We start from the raw sequence: 6,068 nt of genomic DNA, 5'->3' as shown, positions 1-6,068 counted from the left end.
AAAAAAAAAAAAAAAAAAAAAAAAAAACTCTCCACACACTCTTGATAAATCGGATATCCCAAATATCTAATTGCTGAGTTTGAAGAGCTCCAGACCAATCGAGATCACAGAATGAGACCCTGTCGCTAAAGAAAACAAACTCCGCGTTGCCTTGAATTAGTCCAGCATTTTAAATTCCACTCTTCTGTGTGCCCTGTACTGGCCCGCAAGTCTGCACCGCACTGTTTCTGAAGTAAATAGTCTCGTCCGTTTCTTCACGGTCAAGCTTCCACCTTTCATCAGAAATCCATGGGCAAATTCTTTGAAACCACATACATGTCCTTTTAAAACCAGACTCTTAACTATAGCTTTACAACTGATTGATTAAACTTTGCTTGACTTGGAGGATAGAGCTCATTGGTAGTGTTTACTGTTTATGAGGCCCGATGTCCCTTACAGCAGAAATAAACTTTGTCTGAAACCATTGTTGCATGCTGATCAAAATTCTTTCCACCTTTGTGTATTGTCCTACTATCATAAGAAAAACTTCGCCTTCGCCTCCTTTCTTTCTTTTCTCTCTCTTTCACATCAAGAGAGACTCGCATGTTCCTGTATTCTATACGTCACTGTTTTTTATTGTGCAATAACTGGCTTCATTCTCCATGTTTCTGAAATCTGCCGTAGATCCTGTGACCTTTGAGGATTGCATTATTTTCCGAGAACTTCCTTACATTCTGGCATGGAATGATGCTCCAGGCTCATGTTGTGTTTTCCCTGTCCCAGCCTATCTTACAACAACAAATTCTCCCAAATCACTGGGATCCTTTTAGTGGTATCCATACTAAGCAATAACTGCACAAGGCTAACCCTGCCACTGCCTGTGTGCAGTTCTTCATGCACTGTTATAGGACACAAAGTTAGGACAGAGATGTTCTTTGCCTTTGTTGAAACTTTGCGTAGCCCTTCTCTTCTCACAGTGACAACACCGGCTTCCATCATTGGCTTCCTTCCTACACACATACACACACAAACACACACTATTACAGACTCAAGTGCCATTCTATTGTGCCTAAAAGGCAAGCGTGTCACAGTAGTGAACAAAACATTCACCTGGATTCATCTTCTTTTTTCTATTTTTAAAATATTTTAGTGATTTTTTTTATAACTTCATACATGTTTGCAATGTATTTTAATAAGTGTTACAATTTTAAGGTTTTTTTTTTCCTGTTTGTATTCAAGATGGTATTTCCATCTCTCCATGTTAAATCTATTTTTAAAATTTTAATGTATAAGACATCAACATGGTTCCAAGGAGCAAATCTATACAGAAGTATCAAGGTGTTGAAGTTGCAGAAGATTGCTGTATCCTGGAATACAGGTGGGCCGACAGGAGTCGTTTCCAGCATTATCTTGGGAGCTGACTTAGGGGCTAAGAGTGTGACACCTAGAATCGTGTCTGGCGGTGTTAGTCTTTCCTTACCAGGGCTTAGAGGTAGAATGCAGTCTAGTAGGTTCAGAAAGAACAGAGTTGTGTGAAAGGGATCTATATAGCCAGTACCTGTTAGGTTCTGAAAACTCCGAGAGAAAGCTCTCTGGGGTATTTATGAGGCAAGGTTTGGTGTTGGTAGTGTGGCTCAGAAAAGGTGTGCTTAGGCTCTGGGTTCAGCCCCCACCTCCTTCATCTACAAATCCGTCTTTTAAGCTGAGGACAGTGGGCTCAGATTTCCCACCTGCAATTCTTAGTTTACTTAAAGATGGCAACCTTTCTCAGCATATTTTTTAACCTTTTTGATATGTAAAAAGCTATCTTTTGCTTATTTATATAAACTTGGACTTTTTTCATGAGGTATAACATTTTATTTAACTTGGCAAATTATAAGTACTTATTGAGTACAATATGATAATTTAAAACACATTTTTTTTTCTTTTTTTGAGACACAGTTTCTCTATGTAGCCCTGGCTGTCCTTAAACTCTGTAGACCAGACTGGCCTCAAAATCACAGATCCATCTGTCTCTGCCTCCTGAGAGCTGGGATTGAAGAAATGCACCACCACCGTCTGGCCTAAAATACACAAATTTTAAACATATATGTAAACCCATGAAATTCAAAATGTCTTAATCAAATTTGTAAATGTATGTGTCTTCGTTCTTGTGGTGTGTGACCTTCCTCCTTCTATTTGTTCTTCCTGTAAGTGATGGCATGAGGGGAGGGGAGGGAGAGAGGGAGAAAAGAAAAGAGGGAAGAGAAGGAGCAGGTGGAGAAGGAAGGGAGGGGAGGGAAGAGAAGGACTGTCTTTCAGGAGCCCTTGTGGAAGCTCAGAGGAGAGTCCAACCACACATCCATACTTCCTGGAACTCTTGCTTCCTACGTCCGGATGATTCTCTCATTCCCTACTAACAGCCTAAACTTGTACTGCCGACAATAATGTGAAAATGACAGAGGCTTTTGGTTGGCTACAGTAGGATGAGTTCACTGTTGACGATACTTATTCAATAACATGATACACTCAAATATCTCCACAACCTATCTTCTGCTTACTTACACTTTCACAAGTTCTTAACCTCATCCAACAAAACCTTCCTTTCTGTTCCTGTCACAATTTAGCCTCACTAGTATTATGTGTTGGTGATTTTACTTCATGCTTTCATGAATTATTGTTTCTTAACTCTAGAAGATACTCTCACCTAGAGCTGTGGCATATTAATGATTCCTGCAGTCTGCTCTTCAATCACTTTGAACTGCCATTGGCTCTGCATGAACTTTAGAATATTATTGGTAACATCCTATACTAATTAAACATCAGGAAAAGTCACCTCAAATCATTTGCCAAATTTCTGAAATTACTTATTGCTGTCTTACCTACTAACCTCAACTCTTTGATAGACCATTAGTCTTATCAAAAGGTTAATAATTTTAAACAAGTTACTATTCTTTGAATACCTTCCTTTGGCTGCTACCATTAGCCAAAATTTAATTATGATATCATGGAAAACAGTTTCTCTGAATGACTAGCAAAATGAGCCAACCAAAAACTTGAAAACTGATTTTCCTTTAAAGAAGATATAGAGCTGGGCATTAGTGATACATGTCTTTAATGGCAATATTTGGGAGGCAGACACCAGTGAATTTTTACTTCAAAGCCAGCCTGGTCTACAGAGTGAGTTACAGGACAAAGGTCTTCTGAAGAGTTCTGGTTGTGAAGGAAAAAAAAAAAAAATGTTGTTTTTAATGTTCTGTTTTTCTCTAATGATTATTTTCATTCACATTTGGGATTGGTAACCGATGCTCAGGCAAGTCATGTTTACATATGTAGTGTTCCCTCAGCAAGGCTGTACTGCTGGTGAACTCACAGCGTCTTTGGAGATTATGAGTGACAAAACACCTAGGCTAATAGATAAATAAGCCTCCATAATTTTTTCTTTAGTTTATTTAATTTTTCTAAGTGGTGCCTTCCAGGATGTGGATGCTCAGGAAGATGTCTAGGATTCCTGTCTGACTCTGTCATCCAGCCATGTTCTCCACACTACTGGAAAGGGCTGTATAATTAGCATTGTAAAACAGAAGACCCTCCAGATCCTTCTGAACGGGAGGCTGGGTGCATCGGACAACACCACTTTGAAACCTCAATCGTCCTGGAACAAGAAAAGGGAGCAGAAGGGAGAGGAAAACTGACAACAAGAAATGAAAGCCGAGCTCTTTCCTGTGTGGCTGAGGCGGCTCAGCATTTCGGGGAGAGCTGACGGTTCTAAACTCAATCTTGAGTCTTGGTGAAGAAGACTTCACTAATCAGATTATGAGATTATTTCTCTGTAAAATGGGACTTCTGAATGTTTAGTACAACAATTCCCTCTACTGTTGGTATCGTGTAGTATGTTGATGCTCAAGTCTTCACCTAGGAAAACTAGGCATAGTGATTTTTTTTAACTCGATAAATTTTTTTCCTCTCTTCCGCCTCTCTTTTTTCTGTCCCTCCTTCCTTTGCTTTTTTGTTGTTGTTATTTTGAAATACTGACAATTCAACTCAGGGCTCAGTGATTAAGGCATTTCCAATCAGTAGTGAGCTTGACAATCAAAGCCCACGTCTATTGTTTTGACTGTATATAAACTGATAAGGAAAAGTAACAGAATGTGGTGCACAGAATATTTGACTCTGAAAAAGAGTGGAAGCAGCATTCAGCCACTACTGTTCAAAGGCCCACAGCAACTGGATAGGAAAATGTCACACAGCTTCTCCAAGGAACCTGAGCTGTCACCATTGCCCAGTCACCTGTATGTGAGGAACAGCAAATGGTCAGTTTTCAGGTACTTTCCGTGTTTTGCTGCAGCTCTGCCTACCTATGCTCTCTCTTAACAGGAAACCACCTTCCCTTACAGGGGCCCTGTGGCTTAGCTGGTTAAAGCGCCTGTCTAGTAAACAGGAGATCCTGGGTTCAAATCCCAGCAGGGCCTGTAGGTGAACGGGTCAATGTTCACTTTTAAAGGTTGAATTGTTTTAGTGCCATTCCTGCCATGTCCAGAAGTGTTATAAACCAAAAACTGTGCAAACTGAAAAACAAAGCCGCATTTGAAGCATGGGCCCAAGCAACCCACCCTGCAAGAAAGAAGTAAAAAGCAGAGCTGAGGGCACTGTCCAGTTTTTGGATTTTTTTTGGGGGGAGAGGGGGAGCAATTTGTTAAAGTTTTCCAAAATCAAATCTTCCACTGGGATTTTCCCACTCACCGTTATCTTCATTATTCTAGTCATGGTTTTATATAAAGAACAAGAATGGAAACCTGAAATGCAGCAAGGGTCTGTAGACTGTGCATTTGCATTTTATTGAAATGCCAAGAAACTTGTAGAGGAATATAATGAATTGGTTTAATATGATTGGGGCCAGCGGCATACATACAGGCCCAGTGTGCACAGGACAAATGGAAATACCAGCTCTTACTCAAAAACAAACAAAACAAAACAAAAACTGAGGTTTTTTTCCCTCAGTTTCTCCTTCCCTCCCCCTCCCTGTCCCCTCCTACCTCTCCCCAATCTCTCTCCATCACTGAATTTAGCTCCTGTCCCAAGACTCTCTCTGCCTCACGTCCTCTCAAATGGAAGACCCTTTGTGGGGTTCCCAGCACTTCCTCTTTCAGTCCCTTATTGCTGAGAAAGAGAAGTTTCAGGTGTTTATTTTTTTTAACATCGGCAATTTGTTCTTCAATTGTGAATTGTCTCTTGAGTGAGTAGTATCCTCAAAGTAAGTCTGAATGGTAGGTAGCCATGAACTGCGGGAAACCCAAGGCAGAGCATAAAAAGAGGGAAACCAAGTTAAGCACCCCCACGCACACACAAGCGAAGCCCAACCCGGCTAAAAGCTGTGCCCCAAGTTTCAACTCAGATTGTTGGGAGCAAATGAAACAAGTGTTTTGTTTTTAATCGCTTGAGTTTCAGTAGTTTGATCCGCAGCAGAATATAAACTCTGTGTTGTTTCTCCACTGTCTTCTGGCTGGCTGGCAGTTTCGTACACAGAATTTAAGGCAACGGAAAGACAAGCAACTGACACTGAGCTACTTCTGCTGCTCTCCCTATGGGGGCAGGAGAGGGTCTCAAGGTCCACAGGAGCGGTCCTTGCCGTGGATGGACAGAATGGGAAACTTGCAGGTGGAAAAGGACCCAGTCTGGGTTTTGTGGAATCCAGGGACCCAAATCCTTCCTGTCTGGTCTGAGGACAATCAGAAACAAGGTGGATCACATTCGTTGCTAAATAGCATCGAGCTGGTTGTGTGGCTGGGTCCCATGCAGGGAGTCCAGTGATCTTGGCCTCCATGTTGCATTTCTTTCTTCCTATCAACACTGTGCATACCTCAATAAGACATCCAAGATTCCCATCTTTAATTTGTCTTTAAGAGTGTTTATTTTTCCTTGCTCATATCCAAATAAATCTATCGCAGACTGTCTTTGAATGCATCTATCTAACTCTAGTTCCTGGTACCTGTAAGCTTTGCTGCATAGCAAATGTATGAGACCATATTCCTCCTGAAGCCCTCGATTCATAGTTTCCTGGAGAGAAGAAGAAGAAGAAGAAGAAGAAGAAGAAGAAGAAGAAGAAGAAG

At 41.0% G+C, this 6,068-nt stretch overlaps 1 non-coding gene across 1 annotated transcript; it reads left to right on the top strand.

The window, feature by feature from the left end:
- The first annotated feature begins 4,356 nt into the window (after positions 1–4,356).
- Positions 4,357–4,430, top strand: Trnat-agu (transfer RNA threonine (anticodon AGU)). The gene has a single exon. It is a non-coding gene; the product is annotated as a tRNA-Thr (tRNA).
- The last annotated feature ends 1,638 nt before the right edge of the window (positions 4,431–6,068 follow it).

Source organism: Psammomys obesus, unplaced genomic scaffold (genome assembly GCF_907164565.1).
Source record: "Psammomys obesus unplaced genomic scaffold, mPsaObe1.curated_primary_1811, whole genome shotgun sequence".
Classification (NCBI taxonomy): Eukaryota; Metazoa; Chordata; class Mammalia; order Rodentia; family Muridae; genus Psammomys; species Psammomys obesus.
The sequence above is the reverse complement of the archived record's forward strand: the minus strand, read 5'-3'. Positions and strand labels throughout refer to the sequence as shown.